The following is a 19,182-nucleotide window of genomic DNA, read 5'->3' as shown; positions in this document are numbered from 1 at the left end:
GTTTTTTAATGAACTTTGCAGCTGGTTGGTGTTTGGTGCCAGAAGGACTGAGTGAAGCTGTGGACACTAGAAACAAACTTCCTTTTTTCCAGAGCTTGAATCAAAAGCTGAATTTGTGTGCATCCTCTAAAAGGTCTAAAACAACCCAGAGATCCCTGTCCTGTGCTCCACTAAGGCTGATCACAGTACCTGCAGCTAGCAGAATAGGCATAAAAAAAGATAGCAATTTTGTGACACATTTTTCCCATCTTTGCAAGATTACTGGCTCAATATTCAAAAGGGAATTTGAATGAGTTATCCCAAAAATTTCATTTCAAGCTGTAAATAATGTTTTTTGTTCTCTCCTTTTTCCTGATTTTTTTTTTGTGTGATTTTGAAAAAAATGTGTCTTTCTTCTCTGAGCACAAACCAAATACAGCCCATTACCAGCTAGATTTAATATTAAAATCCAAGGAGTTTTTATTTTTTCCCACAAAGGGAGCTGAATTCCAAAGTCTTGCCCACTGGGCCAAGGTGGAGGTCACAGCCACAGAGAGCACAGCCTGCTGTGATGAAGCTACACAGAGCAGTAGCAGCAGCAGAACCAGGTGAATTGGGACCCAAATTACGTAGATTATACACTTCCTGTACTTTCTCAGGTTTCTAATTCCATTATTAAAATGCTCAGCATTATCACTTAATTATTCCTAATGACTTCATACATAACAAGCCACTGTTGAAACAGAATTAGACTGTCTGTTCTCTCTGCCTTCCAAATGTTTTATGAAAAGAGGCGGAAAGCACCCCACAATTTGCATTCATTTATAGCCTTTAAGGAAACCCAGCAAGTCACATCACATCTTCATCCAGCAGGATTGGAAGGTTTTCCATTAGGATAAAAGACATTTTCAGGTTTTTCACTGAGAGGCAGGTCAGTTGCTGGACTCAGCAGGGTAGTGGTCCTGGCACCAAGTCTGTTGGAGTTCAAGAAAGGTGTGGACAAAGCTTTTAGTCAGATAGTTTGGTTTTAATATGGGCCCCTTCCAACTTGAGATAGTTCATGATCCTAAATCAATTTGGGGTCAGTACCTCTTGGCAGAACATCACTAAAGCTTTTTGATCATTCTAAGTGCTCCATGCTGTATAACACTTAAGTGAGACTTGGACTTTTCAGTTTGTCACCTCAGGCTCCATGAGGTCTTTCTGCATTTTGTTGCCCATCCCATCCCATCCCATCCCATCCCATCCCATCCCATCCCATCCCATCCCATCCCTAAAACAAGAGTAGCAAGATAGGGCTCAGAGATAAGGCAAGAGCCCAACTTCCCAGTGAGTTTTTGTTTATGTTTGGACATGGCTTGTATAATTTATAGAATGTGTTTTCAAACTAGGAGACAGTAGGTTTGGATTAAATAGGGGAAAAATTCTTTACTCAGAGGGTGGCACAGGTTTCCCAGAGAAGCTGTGGCTGCCCCATCCCTGGAAGTGCCCAAGGCCAGGTTGGACAGGGCTTGGAGCAACCTGGGATGGTGGAAAGTGTCTGCCCATGTCAGGGGGTGGAATGAAATTATCTTTAAGGTCCCTTACAACCCAAATCATTCTCTCTTATTCTGTGAACATAGTTCATATTTAGAGTCCATGGGCTAAAAAATGCAAGGGTTCAAGTCTTCATGGCACACCGTGAGCAGGGCTGGAAAGCAAGAGAGAGTAGCAGAACCAGGACTGTCACCTTCAAATGAGCTTCACCTCCCCAAAGCACTCCTGGCATGTGACACCAGGGCCTGTGACAGAGGTTTTCTTTTCAAGCTGTCTATTCTGAGGTCTCATCCCCAAGTATGATATGAAGTAACTTCAGTAGAAGACTTCTAAATGCAAATAGGAGACGGGAAATGGCATATGGCAGAAGGAGATGGGTGTGCTGGTGATGGAAGATTTGGGGTTTTTTTCTAGAATATTTTATGGTTATGTTGAAATGTGATGTTCTGCTGATGTTGAGGGTAGCCCATGTGGTTCTGAATTTTTCAAGGGATAATTTGCTTCAGCAAACTCTCCTTTTTTCTCTCTTCCTTTACATTAAGAAGTGTGATTTTATAGAGTTTGGAAATTCCTCTATTCCCTCTAGAAACAGTTTCTACAAAGTGTAGATCTTTCACTGGCAGTCCTTTAAAACAAAACAAGGAAACAAACAAATAAGAATCAGAAGAGAAAAGCATTAAGCAAAAAGATTGGCATTAATAGGAATTTCTGTCCTCCTGATTGCAAAGTTTAGAAAATGAGAATTCACAAAATTACACAAACATGTTTTGCATTTCCAGAGCTAATTAGTGCATACTGGAATGGAGAAAATTACACCAACTTCTAAACAGAAATGTTAATTGTCAGCCTTTGTTTTTCAAGGCAGTAAGTGTACCTTGGCATTTCTGCCTTCTTCCCTGCACAGGGAAAGAGAAGGAAATCTATTTCCCCATTTGTCTTCAAGTCCTTTATTAAGACATCCTCTGTAATGACTACCCCCCCATAAAATAGCTGTAGCTACAAAATATATTTATGTGTGTTTTGATTTCAAACTCTCTGAGTAGTGAGTCAGAATTCCTCGAGTTTCCAAAACACATACTCCTGGTTTATGTTAAAAGATTATGTTAAAGCTTTTGTATGGTTTTCTGGACTATACTTCAAAGTATTTTGGAGGTGATATTTTGAATTTGACCTTTTCTTTACTGGATTTGGGATTGCTATGAGTACTTTTTTAATTACCTGGAAGAAACATTAAGCCTGGAGCATATAATTTTGTCAATGAAGTTTGCAGAGATTGAGATTCCCATGAGACATATTTTCTCACATTTTCAGTTATCTCAAATTTAAACAGTCTATGTAAAAACTGTTTCTTCAACAGGGTTTCTATACCATAGAGACATGAACCATGAATATCTATGAAATTTCAACAAATAAGAGAACTTAGATTAATGTAAAGAATATATATATTAAAAAATTATCATTTTTAGTGAGAAAATACAAAGAATGTCTGCATGGATTACAATTGCTTTTTTTGTAGTCATACAGATTTTTCCTCCTAAAAAGAACAGTCTCAATGCATTTGTATTCTTGGATTTCTGCCTCATAGAATTATAACACCACTGCAAAACACAGCTCTGAGAGTACCTCAGAGATCTGAATATTTGCTAAAATATAACTGAAATGATGAAATATCAGAAATTTGTGAATTCTTTTTTAATGCTTTCCTTTGGGCACCAACCAATTTCGTATAGAGAAAGACAAATACTACCATAATAATAAACAAAATCCCTACATAAGCAGAAAGAGTGAGTTTCATAACAAACAATCAGATGGCTCCCAAGTCATTAAAAAGGTTATTACATTTGAAGGTAAAGGAAATCTCTATTTCTGTTTTCCCAAAGCATTTCTTTCATGCAAGGGCAAATATTTTCTGTCAGCATTTTGGAACTTATTCATGATGCACTATTTACATTTATCATTGTTATCCTTGCATCATTTTTTACTCACAGAAGAAATGTGAAATGAGGCTCATGAAAACTTTTACTTTTGAATAAAATGTTGATGGTTTTAAATGATTGGAAAGTGTGGATTTATAGGAAGTACTGTATCCACATCTACATTTAAAAGGCCAAATTAATCCTACTTGTAATTAAATCAAGGCTTAGGCTCTGTATCAAATGTTGCAGTGCATTTCTCTTGGATGGATGGATGGATGGATGGATGGATGGATGGATGGATGGATGTGACCCAAGATTTTTTTATTGATGATGCCTCTGTGATGACTTTTAAACATTGCTGTAAAACAACAGAAGTAATTCAAACACTGTAGAAAGCAAATATTAGACTCCCTAGGCCTAATTCTCATTAACTTTAATGCCAATTTACACCACTCTTGCAGTGCATTGGGGCCATAAACTGAATTACATTAACTATAAAATGTTTCTACTGTGAGAACCACACCAAGTGTGTTTGCAGCAGTTTTACAGCCAACTTCCCAAAGATGGTGCAACCCTCTCCAGTTTCCTAACAGAGGGTTCATCACGGCTGTTTTCTCAATTTCCAGTTGGAAAAGCTTCTTCCTTTCAGTTTGCACTGTTTTGGATTAGCTAGAAAAGCTGAAAAAAAAGTCCCCCTTCCAAAAAAAAAAAGGTTCATTGCTGAAACTCTGTTATTGACTGCATGAACCCCATGCTGTACTTAGAATATCCCACCCCTGTGAGCAGCTGATCCATGAGAATTACTTCTCAATTATTAGGTAAAACTTGACCAAAACAAGCCTGGCCACATAGGAAGAAACAAACAAACAAACAAACAAAACAAAACAAAACAAAAAAACCCCTAAAAATATAAACCAGGTCGTTCTAGTCAAAAGTCTTAAGTGTGTTAAATAAAAGGAAAATTTAAATAAGAATTGATAATGTTCTAAGAATAAAATAAGAATAATATTTGATGTCATGGCTGGCATGACCTGCTAGGCCCATCAAAATACTTCCAGTGTGGCAGCCGTGAGTAGATCTAATTTTCTCACACAGACATTCAAATCTGACATGGATCTACAGATAGTTTGGGAAATACAATTGGAAATACTCATAAACATTTTAATACATTTCCATTTTTTATTTCTTGCAGTTAAAATTCAGTAGAAATCCAATATGAAATCTTTGCTTTGTTGGAAACATCCAGTTCTGCCTTTTTAAAATACTGAACTGTTGCAGAGAGTGATGAATAATAATGAAAATAAAAACTCTACATTAATTATAATTTTCTTAATAAGGAATTCAGTTGGAGGAATAAAATAACAAGAGATTTTCTCAATAAAGGAATTAATGCTCTGAGAACACATTCACAGAACATTGTTTTTTATGGTACACCAATGGACACTGGAAGATGGAACAAATAGAGGAAAATCACTGATTAAATAAATATTTAACACATTTAATGGATTCACAGTTTTTGTAGAACAAGGCAACACACAGAGTATTTTATCAAGAGCACACATTAAAATACTTTGCATGTTCTGTACCCTTGCAGAAGGAAAACTGAGCTGCTGCAGGTGCTTCACTCTGGGTGATGCAGTCCCAGAAATGGTGCAGGAATATCAGCAGGCAGAATTATCTGCAGTGCCACATTGGATGATGCAGCCACTCTGTATCAGAGCTCCCTAGAATGGGGTCCCTATCAATCCCCAGAGGGTAAAAACTTCCTACAGGCCTTTTGGGACAGATTAAACTTACCCTGTGAAGTGGGGAAAAAATGCATGGGATGGAAGGAATGGTATTTATGGAAGCACAGTCAAGGAAAGACAGGAAGGTGAGACAGGCATCACACAGTGTTTGGGGTGAAGCAACAAAGCTATGAAATGGCAGCCACCCAAACAGATTTGGGAAACATTAAACCATGTAACAACCTCAACAGAAAAATCATCCTTTAGCCCTGTGGTCACTTTGGCTGATAGTCTTATTTGCTGAATGCAATTGCTGCAGTTAAAAACCACAGTCTTACCAGTTCACACAGAATCACAGAATGGGTCAGGCTGGAAGGGACCACAGTGGGGTCACCTGGTGCCACCTCCCTGCTCCAGCAGGGCCATCCCAGAGCACAGGCACAGGACTGTGTCCAGAGAGTTCTGGAATATCTCCAGGGAGACTCCACACCCTGTCTGGGCAGTCTGTTCAGGGCTTGGTCATTGCCCAGGGAAGAAGTTCTGCCTCACGTTCAGGTGGAAATTTGTGGGATCAGCTCCTGCCCATTCCTCTTGTGCCATTGCTGGGCTCCACAGAGCAGAGCCTGGGCCCTCCTTTGACCCCTCCCTGCAGACAAGGACAGACAGGGATGAGGTCTCCTCTAAGTTGTCTCTTCTCAAGGCTGAAGAGCCCCAACTCCCTCACCTTTCCTTATCAGAGATGCTCCATCCCATGCTTTATAACCCTTCCCTGAACCTGCTCCAGGAGCTCCATGTCTGCCTTGTCCTGAGGAGCCCAGAGCTGGACAGAGCACTCCAGATGTGTCTCACCAGAGCTGAGCAGAGGGGCAGGATCACCTCCCTTGGTCTGCTGGCAATGCTCTTCCTGATGCATCCCACGATCCCATTGGTCTTCTTGGCCAAAAGATCAGGACCTATCTGAAAGCTAAATGCTTCAATAAATCAGTTGTTTTCAAATAGGCCTCCCATTTCTGACTCTTTTCTTGGAATCTCTTTACCCTGTTTCCCCAGAAATATGTCTGCACTGACTTTACCTTCTGAAGTCTTCTAGTCATTTTCTGATTCAGCCCAAACTTGTTGAGACTGCAATATACAGGGGCAGAGGTACAGCAGAGGAAACACTATAAAAGTTTCAATCCTACTCCTAAACTCATGCAGGTATTGTTGGGCCAGCAGACTCTGAAATCAGCAGTGGTATTTCTGCTGCAAGGACAATGCCTCACACGGTAAATCTGCTGTGAAATGGTTTGTGATCAGCGAGTCTGAGTCCAAGGGGTTGCAAACAACAGAAGCTCCTTCTAGGAAAGAAACAAGACCTCAAGCTGTTTCAAGCAGGAGTGGAAGAGTTCAATAAGAATTCATTATTTGAACTTTTCCTTTATTCTCTTCCCTTACATTTCCTTTCATTCTGCCCTCTGCTCCAACCCCAGTAGCTTGCACCCATCTGTTAAAATATAAAAAGGGCTCCCTCTGCTAGTGCCTATTAAAGTGCCATATGGCTGAGGTATAGCCTGAGGTGCTGAGCATCACAGAGTGCAGCTCTGCAGAATAAAGATTCCTGCACTTGAGGTTTAATTAGGTAAGTGCTTTTTAAGTAGCATCGCTGTTTCCCCTTAAAATATTTACTACTCCTCACCAAAGGACAAGGATGAAGCTGGTCTAAATCACAGCCTGACATGTTTAAATGAGTGTTCTCCTCCTTCTCATAACGATTCACTTCTCCTTCATCCTCAGAGTTGGGGATAACAGGCAAAGTGGTCTCCCAAATGTGTGTGATCCCTCCTCCTGTGGAGGAGTCTTTCCAACCTCATCTCTGCTGCTGCAGACAAGGGTGTGCTCTGGGCTCCACCTGCTGCAGAGGAGGAGGGAGTTCTTTATTTCCAGGTGCAGCTGCACTACAGTTTTATTGGGGGGGAAATACAGGCAGAGATTGTGTGCTTCGAGGTGTCACTTCCAGTGATGGGCTGGGGTGTCTTGCTGCAGGAATCTGCCACCTCCAAAGAAGGAATTCCAAACTAGGAACCCAGTGCAGAGAAGGCAAAAAACATCTTAAAAAACACTTGGCAAAGTGTAGTTTGAGTTTCTTCTGATTCTTCCAGCTGCTGCCAGCTGCAGGTGAACCATAAATACTATGTCTTTGATTTTTTAGTTTCATTGGTTGCTTGGTTTTTCAGTGTTGCTGTCATTCTTGTTAAGAGGAAAGTTCAGTATCTGAGGGGAAAGGATCTCCACTTGCTTGGTGCGTGTGAGGTGTAGGCTTTTGTTCAGACCTGTTAAATATGATATACAGTTAAAGCCCTCTGAAAAAGTCCATGGGAAGTCCCAAAATTCATTGCTAAATACCATTGTCTTGGAGATCTTGGTTGTGCTGGACAGAGAAGGCTGTGCATCAGCTACCAAAATGATTCTGCTTTTCAAACTACAGAGACATAAAGAAAACTCACAAATTTCTATTCCACGGATTCACACTAACTCTCTGGAATTTTCTATCTTGTATGTTTTCTACTCTAGTTTTTCACTTTTATGTTAAGCACCTCAGTCACTGTAGTATACAAGACCTATTAAAACAGATATCCTTTTTTTTTTTTTTTTATTATTTTTTTTTTTTTTTTTTTTTTTTGTTCCTTTGCCTCTTGTCTAATTTTCTAATTCTTGTTTAATTTTTACAGACTTGAGCTGTAAAAAAAGCTTTTTTTGATACCCAAAAGCTTTCTCTCTGTCTACTGGAGCCCTTAAATACTTCATCTCCCCTCTTTTCTCTCTTAATCCCTTATAGCACTACATGCTAAGGAATAAGTAAAATCTTAATAATTTCTGCTCCCAGAAATGGAACCAGAGGCATGATGCAGAATATGTAATGTATAGCTGACTCTTCAGTGATTACTCATGATTATCTTCCCTCCCCAACAAACTCCTGTTTCTTTCCAAAAGAAAATGGAGACACTTCTGGAGCTCTAAATAATCCCTTTAGTGCTGCTTTTCCCAGCAGTGATAATAAACAGGGAGGAGTTAAATGGATGCAGCACCCTGATAAATCTGACACAGCTGATTTTGGAAATTTTAGGACACCCAGCCTGGCCAGCACAAAATATTTCACCCCTTCACTGTCTCCAATAGTACCCATGAACAAGGAAGAGTACCCATACTCAAGGAAGAGTAAAACAAATTATGTACATAAAAAATTCCCTGGGCACTGTCCAAGCTTCTGATTATTTCCTGCTCAAGGAGTTCTGACATTGTATCTTGCTCAGTAACTCGGAGATCTTTCTTTGAAATATTTTTCTATTCATCCCTTCAACCTGTGGGTTTTATTTTATTCATTTTTGGTGAGTATGGCAGGAGAACATACATGTTGGAGGATAGGATTGCTTTTCTGTACACAAACATTATGGGGAAAACAAGATAGGAATTGTATCCATGCAGTAACTAAAGAACTTACAAGGCTTTAATTAGATGGGTCCCAGTAAGATCTAACATGAGAGTTGATACTTATTGCTTATTTCCAATAATGCTACCCAAGAAAATGAAGATAATCTGGATTCCATATCAAAATGGGAATCCAGATTTGTGTGTACATTAAAAAGAAAAAGGAGGGAGGGAGGGAGGGAGGGAGGGAGGGAGGAAGGAAGGAAGGAAGGAAGGAAGGAAGGAAGGAAGGAAGGAAGGAAGGAAGGAAGGAAGGAAGGAAGATTACAAGGCACATTATGAATAAAGGCTTCTTTCTGATACTAGTGGGGGTTTTTTTTACTAATGGTAAAAGATACACTCTTTTATCTGATCCTTGAAAATTTATTTATACAAAAAATATACAAGGCAAACCATAAAAACCCGTGAACAGAATAAGGTAGTAAAGAAATATTTACTTCAGCATTAGAATATTATAAAAAAGAAAGATGAGATTACTGTCACTGAAGTTTAGACAGCTAAACCTGAACTTGTCACTTGATGTTCCCTTTCAGGCTAATGCATAGATATTTTTTTTCTTTAGCTATTGAATAGATTTGTTAAACATGAGCCAGACTGTCCTCTTTTGTTTCTAAAGAGAAAAGAGGGTGATTTGTGTTGATATGGAACATTTGAATTTGAATGAAAGGAATCTCATCCATAATATTCCATATTGACTAATCTGGAACAGTAGAAAATGGAATAAACATCCACTAGGCAGGATATTTCACCCACCCACACTGGAAGAATGGTGGAAGAGATCAAAAGGAATGTCAACTCAGCTATTTTCACCCTTGTTTATGAACAGCCCACTAAGGTCCAAATGAGGAGGTGTCCAAAAGATTTATCAAGGTTATCCACAAATATCAGAGTGAAATCCCTGACATATGTGCATTTTCCTGCCATAAGAAGGGATCAGCTGCATTAGTCTCCCTGGTGTCTACTAAAATATCTCTTTTCTGATGGGATTAGGGTTTGCATTAATCCAGCACTGACTGCTAGAGTGTAAGCAAAGCAAACAAGTGAAGCTTCCTTCCATCCTGTGCCTCAGCCCTGGCACCATCTGTAGGAATAACACCAGCATATGTATGTAAAACCAGCATCACCCAGAGTTAACAACAGCTAGAGCCCAGATGGATGAAAAAAATGCATTATATTTACATCTATAGAATTTATTAGTTCTTTTTTAATTAGCTCTCTATGCAGCAATTTATTTCCAGTGCTGTTCTTAATGAAAACATTTTAAGTTGCAGTTCTATTTCCAGTGTTGAGTTTTGTCCATTCCATCTCTGTCCTCATTGACTAAAACCAGTTTTGTTTCCTTCATAATTAAATAGTCTTTAAAAAAATTATCTGAGGAAGGTACTTCTTGTGTTTAAATATGCATTGCTGCTGCTCTGAAAACACCCATCAGTGCATGAGACAGCAACTCTTGCTATGCAAGTGTGGTTTTTTTTTCCTGATTGGGAACATTTTCAACTCTCATTTTCCCTAGTTCTGCACAAACCACAGTATTCTGCCACCAGCTCCCTTCCCTTTCAGCAGAAGTGGAGCATACAGTTCCTGCTCCCTTAGCTGGAATAGTTTAATGCCAACCATTTTGTGTGTCTTCTGTGGGCTTTTTTAAGGTTTATTTCCAGTAACACGTGAATGAGAATTTAAGGGTTTCTGTCACCTTTTACAGCTGTGATTTGCTCGCTCTGTAGTTAAAAGCAGCTGCAAGGTGAAAGCCTGGTATTTCCCCATGGCAGGTTCTCAGGGATGGTGGAACAGTAATGAGGCACTGGATGGGCACTGAGAGATTTGCATCCTTGGCAGCCTTGGCTGTGTACTCCAGTGCTTAAGCATCCATCTCCTTGAATCTGTCCTGCAACCAGACACATTTTAACATAAGTCAGCATTTTTCCTCCTGATACTTAATCCAAGATGAAAGTCAAATGCCAGTAACTCTGCTTGTTCCCAAAAAAACCACAAGATTTGCCACACTGGTGCAAATGGATGAGTTGCCAGGTCTGCTATCTAATTCTCTCTTAGTGTCTCAGCTGGCCAGTGTTTTATGCCTCTCGTTTTTACATTATCCTGAGTGCTTCCCAGAATAATTCCACATATTCATGAAGCTGCTTTTTCTCTCCTTCCTCCCTCCACACTGCAGGAGCTGCCAAATGTGAGTCAGGGAGCTCTGTCCTGCTAGGGAAAGGCAGTGGCTACTCAGACCAGAAGAGATGTGACCTCTTTCACAGAACCATCTTGCAGCTGAGCAAAGTTACTGCAGCTTAAATTGCAAAGTGAACCCATGGATGAAGAACAGCCAATGGTATTTTCTTGGTCAGTCAGTCACTTAGACTTAGATCACACATTGCTGGAAATTTCAACCTTCTTGTCAAGGCAACAAAATAAAGTCGTAGCCATCCTCTGTAACTTGAGCCTCACTCTTCTGAGTTTCAGCTCTCAGAAAGAGATGATTCCAGATTAATTTATTTAGTTTGTTATTGGGATGTTGTGAAGGAAATCCCAAATTGCAAGGGATTTTTTTTCTTGAGAAGTAGAATCATAGAATTGTTGAGGTTCCCAAAGACCTCTAAGGTCATTGAGTTCAACTGTCCTCCTACCCCCACCACCAAGCTCACCACTGAACTAAGTCCTTGGGTGCATATCCACACTTTTTTTTTCCACTTCCAGGGATGGTGACTTTACCACTTCCATGGGCAGCCTGCTCCATTGCTTTACAACCATTTCCATGAAAGAAATCCTCTTAATATCAACTCTATATCTTCTCTGGCACAACTTGAGAGCATTTCCTCTTCTCCTGTCTTTTGTTACCTGGGAGAAGAGACACCACCTCACTATTACTTCCTTTCAGGTGTAGAAAGCAATAAGGTTACCCCTCAGCCTCCTTTTCCTCCAGGCTAAACAGGGTGACAATACTTCTACAAGAAAAGTAATATTAAGAGAAAATGAGTACGCATTTCTTTGGAGGAAGCCTGTGTCTTGTGACCTTGAGAAGAAATAAGACTTTATTATTAAGTGGGTTTGATTCTTTCTCTTTTCTGACTTGCTACAGCACAGGCATGAAGTTTGTGCTTCAGGTAGCTCCTGAGGTTTCCTGTCAGAACTTTCTGGGAGAACTTGCTAGAACTCAAATTTTAAACCTCACACAACCTCAAAAAATGCATTCAAGGCTTATCTCAACTGTATCACTCAAAAAAAAAAAAAAAAAGTTGCTGTAGGCTGAAAAGGAACTTTTTCTTGGATTAAACATTGTCACGTTAAAGAACTATGCAATGACTTTTCAATCATACCGAACTCTGCCACACACAGCAGGCTATGAGAGAAAAAATGAGGTCAGCTCACTCATAAATAGATTTTCCCCTTGTTTTAATGTGATAAGACAATGCTGCTGAGATTCGCTCTTCACTTGCCATTTAATCAGAGCTGAGTTTGCAATGTCATTACCCGATGTTTCACATATTCAACACCAGGTAATTTAAAAATCTTTATGCAAATGGACCTGCTACTTCTATAACAGCATTTGTTTTTAACAGGTTGGGTAAAATTACTCTAATTCATTATGTGTCACCTCCCAGGCTCTGGGCATTCCACCTTTGTGAAATGAATTTTCTCATGATCCCTGAAGTTCAGCTAGCAATATTCACTTCTGAAATGTGATATCACCCATTGCATCTCTTGCCATTATTATGTCATCTTCTGCAGCTCTGCCTCCCAGGTGCAAATTCTGAGCTGCTGCAGATCTTTTTTACATGTTTATATGAGTACCAGCTGCACGTTTCTTAAAAGCTTTGACCTGTACTGTGCACTGCTAAGACAAATCTTTAGGGGTCAGACAGAAAAGCACAGGGGTAAATTCTTACTGGGCGCGTGACTAAACATGAAGATGGAAAAGATTTGGGATTTCTTTCAGTGTAGTGAATCCCAAGGAACTGACTTGGATAGACAACACCCTTCTTGGACCCCCAAACAGTGCCTGGACTGTGGGCTTGGGATTTTTAGCTGGATTTTGTTTTGTTTTGTTCCCAATATCATCTAATTCCTTGTTTTAGTTTTGCTTTAGGGTTAACCCATACTCTCCACAAAACACATCTATGCTGTTGTGGTGGTCCCTGACAGATACCCATGCACTTGCATTAATATCTTTATCTAAAACTCCTATTTTTAACAATGATCTGCAGCTGCCAAATTTGAAGAACTTCATATCAGGGCCAATAATACTCTAGACCTCCAAAGGACCTGGATTTCTACTGGGCCATCTTTCTAAACAGCAAAAGAAATTATTTCAGTAAAGTTGAATCAAAGGGGACTTCTGGGAACCATTGATGCAATTAAGAGAAAGCACAGGGGAAATAAAAGTGTAAGTGAATATTAAGCCATATTGCACGGGATATATCATCACCCTGCCATCTCATTTTTTTTCTGACAGAAGACTCTTGGGTTATTAGGCCTGTCCTATTTTAAGGAGGTGCTGTTAGAACTCCAGTATAAGCAGAAATGACCAGAGTGGCTAAATAAGAACAGTAGCTTTCCTGCTGTGGGCAGTCATGCACTGAAGAAATTCTGTAATGAAAAGTGGACATCATTTGCTTCCCTAGAAAATTAGTGGGAAGGATTCTTTAAAGAGATGAACCTTAACGGATGAAACAACAGTCTTTACTGAAGGCAAAATCTCATCATCTGTACTACACTTGAAAAAAGACCCAGCTAAAGGCCTGGAAGGTTTACAATGTCAGAAATGTAATTCTCAGACTAATCTGCTATCTGATTAACTTCAGCTTCAAAGAGGCAGGAAACACCACAGGTTTTCTTAGTATTGTGACCTTTTTTCTTCATTTCCTTGCCTTTTTTTTTATTTTTTTATTTTCTATCCTGAAAATACATCATTAAAATTTATGTGTAAAGAAAAGCTGTTATATCAGGCCCATTTTGAAACCTTCATCAAAGTGATCAGAAAGGGTTTTCAGAGGCCATTCCCTGCCACCACAGATGGAGGAGATTAATTTCAAATGAGTTAAGCCATGAATTGCACCCCAATTGCAGAGAAAGGTTATCTGACTTAGGATAAATGTGATGTTGATGTTCAAAGCTGGTGATATGTTGAATCCTAAACACAGAAGCAAAGTATATTTACTGTATTTTATTGTCAGGAAATGAAAATCAGAATATTAGCAGCTACAAGGAACTAGAGCCAGAAAAATGTAAACAACCATAGATTTCCTGCTTTCCCTTTAATACTCTCTTAGGGGTTTCAGAAATAGAAAATTTAGATCCTCATGTTACAAGATGCTGTCTCCAATATCAGCCTCACAGATTAATTTGGGTTCTACATTCACACCATGAATGAGATGATGTCACAGGATTTCAGCTCTGTGATATTTGGAAGCTACTTTGCAATGTACATCTGAAACTATAAAGTATGCAGCAGTTTCAGAGGAAAGCAGATAAAGTGTGTTGTGACATGGATTTAATTAGTCTAAATTTGCATACGGGAAGGTTTCAGTTTGAAAACATTAAAAGACAGCAGTGCCTTGGAAACAGGTTCACCAGAACACTGAAAATAAAAATCAAAATAAGAGAAAACAAAACTAAATTAAACAAAAAATGGCAAGATCAAGTCAAGGGCTTAACATTTCCTTTCTGTGGGCTGCAACTCAAGACACCTGTGCTGAGGGTCCAGCATTGGCACAGACTCCCTCCCTGCCCGAGTTTGACATGTTGGGAAGGACTTTTAAATAACCCTGCAGAGCTGTTTTCATGTCTGTGTTTTCAATGCTCACCACCAAAATCCATCTGTTCATTCCATGACTTTGCAGAGCAGCTGCAAGACCTTTCCTATGGGCCTGATGCAAGGCTGGGTGAAGTCAGTGAGAGTGTTTGCATGGACTTTAATGAGATTTGGATCACTCTGCCCTTTCACTGAGGCAGAATTCCACTTGGCAATTTCGTGGGCCACCTTCAGTCATCTCAGTCAGCTTCTAATGACTGTCATTGTTTCACACTTTTAAAGAAGCATTCAACCACCCAAAACCTCTGCACATATAATGGTCATCTACTATTAATAATGGACTGTGATTTATCTGGATGAGCCTTCCCCAACAGAGAAGCTCATTGGGATTTGTATCTATGAGAAAGTCTTAAATCCGTATAAATTTGCAAATGTCAAAGGTTGTATTATCACAGCTTATTTACACAGTGTGATATGCATCCTCATATTTGTCCAGACAGAGATCTCACTTGATTTGAAACAACAGCAGGTAGGGACAAATTATTATTTATTACTCTGGATAATTTATCTTCCTGTAAGACCACCTCTTTAATTCACAGCCAGAACAGCCCAGAATATAAAAACAAGCAGAGTCTACAGTGTAAACCTCAAAGAGGGGAAAGATTCTTCTCTGAGCTAAGGAGGGCTGGAGCATGGATCCTTACCTCAGGTTCCTGTTGCAGCCCAGAGCTACCACACGGCTGGGGCAGCTCTTTACGGTCTGTTTTTACAGTTCTCAGTGAAGAGATCTGTCAGCTTTCATAGAAACATAATTTTAGCACTCTGATAACAGCAGGGTCCTTTTTTTATTTGCCCTCTCTCTTTATGCATTAAAAAAAAAATCAGGAAAATATATGTTTCCTTTTAATGATAATGAAAATAATAGAAATAACTCACAGAAGTATGGACAAACAGAGCCTCAAGTCAGATCCATTTATGCTAGTAAAGTTCCCAAGACATTAAAGAAAACCTGGGATATATTCCAGCATAATTTTAATTTATTTATTTCTAAAGATTGTTATTTAGTTCTCCATTTGTATAGCAACTAATATAAGACTGTATAGTCCATGAGTAGAACTGCTAAACTCAGCATAATTATTACTACCCAAAAAGCAAAAAACCATCTTTAATCAAACCTAGGAGTATGACAGAACTCAAACTCCCTCTCAGTAACTTAAATTCATTTTTATCCTCAAGCAAACCTGAAAGGTATATGAAGTCTGTTGGGTTTTTGGCCCAAGAATATCTTTTAGCCAGTTTATGTCTGGAGAATCTCTCTTGCTACACTCCAAGCCTGTAGATTACCTATTTCTCATTGAAATGGCTTTTGCATTTTAAATATTTAAATTTAAATAAATATTTTCCCTGCCTGCAAATCAAAATTCAGAATCCCCAGCAGCTGCACAGCCTGCTAAGAGCAATGGCCTTTGCTAGACATAGGGTTTGGTTTCATGTCCAGCCCACGGTGCTCTTCATCCTAGTGCTTGGAGAATTCTGTCCAAGCTCCAGAGGATCTGTGTTCTTTTTCTCCTGGACACAGACACGTGTGTGCCTGCACAGGAGCTCTCTGACATGTGAAGAGAGGCTGAGAGAGCTGGGACTGCAGCCTAGGGAAGGGAAGGCTCTGGTGAACCTTTCCCATCTATAAATACCCGAGGCAGGGGGATAAAGAAGGTAGAAGCAGGCTTTTCTCAGTGGTTTCTACTGACAGGTCCAAAGGCAGTGATCTCAGCCTGAAAAATATGAAAAATTTTTTGAGCATATGAAAACATTTTTTTTTTTTTTTAATATAAGATTGACCAGCTGGGGAAATGGATTGCTGAGAGTTATGGAGCCTCCAGCTTTGGAGTATTCAAAATCCAACTGGACACAGCCCTGATCACTCTGCTTCATCTCCAGAATTTCTGTGAATTTCTGTGATTCTGTAACTGGAACAGGTGATAAATGTTGTTGACTAGCACCTGCAGAAACAGGGTAGGATTCTATTATGCCATAAAATGGTTTAGGTTGGAAGAGACCTTCAAGGTTCACCTTAGAGTCTTTCCTCTTTAAAAAGTGCTGGGAAATATTAAATAAACAGAAAAGTGAGAATAGCTCCCAAGTGAAAGGAAAATTTAAATGACTAGCGGCGTCCATCCCCTTTCCAGAGCTTTTTTACTTATGTGAGTGACTTGAGCAACTCGTCTTGTGACATTAAAAGGACTTTGGCTGCTGAATTTGTGCAGCTAAATTTAGATGTCAACAGTGAACCTTTCTGCATCTGGGAAAGTCATCCTGAAGATCCCTTTGCAGTTAATGTGAGTCAATACCAGCCAGTGAAATTTAGGTCAATATGGAGTTGATTACTTTATTCAAATGATCCCCACCCTAAAAACCCTAAAAATCTTTGGCTGTATTGATTAGATTTGTAATTACTGTAATAAGAGCCTGGAGCCTGGGAGTCATTCTACTCAGATGGAGGTGCTTAGACCTTGAATTAGCTGGGATGAATGTCATCTTCAGAAAGGTACCCTTCCCATTAGAGTGTTTCTATTGCCTCTTTGAGGTGTTTATGTGAATACAATGCAGGAACCCTCATCTCTGCTTTGTATCTGCAGCACAGCACATAATGGACATCTGGTTTCAAAAATATTATCTGAGCAATCTTCTAATGAGCAGTTTAAAATTTAGCATAAATGAAAATATGTTTGTGTCTGTATTTGGCTGCTTTCTCTCTGGTCATGGTCTATTTTAACACCTTGTTGGTTTGAAGTAAGGCATAATTAAAACAGTGTTTCTGAGGCTTTCACCTGTATCAAAAACAGCTAGAAAAAAAGAAGTTGTTATCAGTTATGTCTTCAGTAATAATAATGACAGACCAGTTTTTCATTCCTTTCCTCACCCTGGATAACAAGTTTAACTAGAATTTCTTAGACTGCATGTGTACACAAACACAGTCACTGAGGAAGTAGAGGTAGAATAAACACAAACACTACAAAAGCCGGCTGATATATTTCATAGTGATGCTTCTTACAAATACTCAGGGCTGTTTCATAGGTGGTGAGTGCAAAAATACAATCTGTGTAACCTCAGAAGTGCAAAGTACTGATCTTGTAGGTGCTGTCCCATTGCTCATGTCGTTCTTAAGAAGTTTCTTTTACAGTAATTGGAGAGAAAAAGACTCTTTGATCAAAAAGTCCCTTTTTTTATTTCATTAACTTGTCTACATGAATAGTGTAAACATTTTATGGTTTAGATCTACATGTTTTTGATCTCTAATTAGACATCTACAAGTTATAATGAGTTGTTCCTAGTCAGAGGAAGTGCCTAAGGTTTTCATTTTTTCACAGCATGGAAAAATGGGAAACAATACAATTTCTCAGCTATATTGTCTCCAGAAAAGTGCACCAGTGCCATGCCCTTTCTTTTATTCTTTGTCCATTTTGCAGAAAACTAATTTTTAAAACTAAATGCACTTTTCTCCAGGTATGGGAATTGCTGGCATTGAAGAGAACACAAAAATTTCTTTTTTCCTTGCTACAACAGATTAAATGCTGTATTTTCTTGATGAATTTGGTTTGTTTTTTTTTTTTTTCTTTTTTTTTTTTTCTGTATTCTCAGTCATAGAACCACAGAACCATTAAAAAGTCTGGGTTGGAAGGGACCTTAAAGACGATCTCATTCCAACCTCTCTGCCATGGGCAGGGAATCTTCCCCTAGACCTGGTTATTCACAGCCCCTTCCAACCTGGTTTTGAACATTTCTAGGGGCTCAGAGTCCACAGCCTTTGTGGGTAATCTGTCCCAGCCTTCTCATCCCTTCCACTTCCACAATTACCTTAGCCTGGAATCAGTGAAAATACAATTCCCTGAGCTTGATCTGCTTTGTTGTCTCTGCCTTTTGGGAGCAGCCACCCCTCCATCAGTGACACACCTCTGCACCAGAAATTGGGGATCCTGTGAATACTCACCAGCTGTTCTTGGTTTTACAGAGCCTGTGGTCACCCTGGGAAGTGGAATGGATTCTCAAGGCACTGCACATTCAGGCCCCACGTCCGTGTCTGCATTTCTGATCACGTCATATTAAACCTGCTATAACCAACAAGCACTAATTGTATGAAAGAAAAGCTAACTTTTATACTGTGTTTTGGTATCATTGTGAATAATTTTGCCTATTTCCCCCCCTCTTTTGTCATAGGCATATTTTACCTTATGTTACAGATTTTAATTATGCCCCCTGTATCTGGGGAATTCTATTTCTTTGCCTCCACATTTGCTATACAATGTGCTGTAAGATAAGTAGCTGTTAATTCATCTCTATTGTTTGTGTTTTTAACATGCTCCAAGATCTCCAATTCTGCTCTTTTAAAAATGTGAAAGTCAAGATGTTTGTCTGGTTGGTTGTTTTTTTTTCTGGGTTTTTTTTTTTGTTTGTTTGTTTTTTTTTTTTTTTTTTTTTTTGGGGTTTTTTTTGGTGTTTTTAGTATGTTTAAAAATTAATTTGGCTCAGATTCCCCTGCTGTGCACTGCTGCTTTAGAATTTGCTCTGCTGGATCTGAGCTAAGCACTTCCACAATTTCATGTGCCGTTTACAACACATCAATTAGATGCTTATTTGATCCCACTGTACGCACAGAACACCGTATTTATTCATGAGGAACATCACTGAAAGAGCAGGACAAATAAACAAAACATTATATTACGATTTTTTGGTGGCCTTTAAAAAAAAAGCAAGCAAGATATCTCATGAAAAATGCCAAATCTTGCTTTAGACTTCATTTAAAAGGTTT

The 19,182-nt window shown here is 39.2% G+C and overlaps 1 protein-coding gene across 1 annotated transcript in view; it reads left to right on the top strand.

Annotated features, from left to right (window-relative positions):
- TSNARE1 (t-SNARE domain containing 1) overlaps positions 1 to 18,771 on the top strand; it is a 452,796-nt gene extending 434,025 nt beyond the window's left edge. The window contains exon 15 of the mRNA XM_041459558.1: positions 18,385 to 18,771. The gene's annotated coding sequence lies outside the window, so the exon portion shown is untranslated. The remainder of the gene's footprint in view (positions 1 to 18,384) is intronic.
- The last annotated feature ends 411 nt before the right edge of the window (positions 18,772 to 19,182 follow it).

This window comes from Pyrgilauda ruficollis, unplaced genomic scaffold (genome assembly GCF_017590135.1).
Source record: "Pyrgilauda ruficollis isolate IOZ18807 unplaced genomic scaffold, ASM1759013v1 scaffold138, whole genome shotgun sequence".
NCBI lineage: Eukaryota > Metazoa > Chordata > Aves > Passeriformes > Passeridae > Pyrgilauda > Pyrgilauda ruficollis.
The sequence above is the reverse complement of the archived record's forward strand: the minus strand, read 5'-3'. Positions and strand labels throughout refer to the sequence as shown.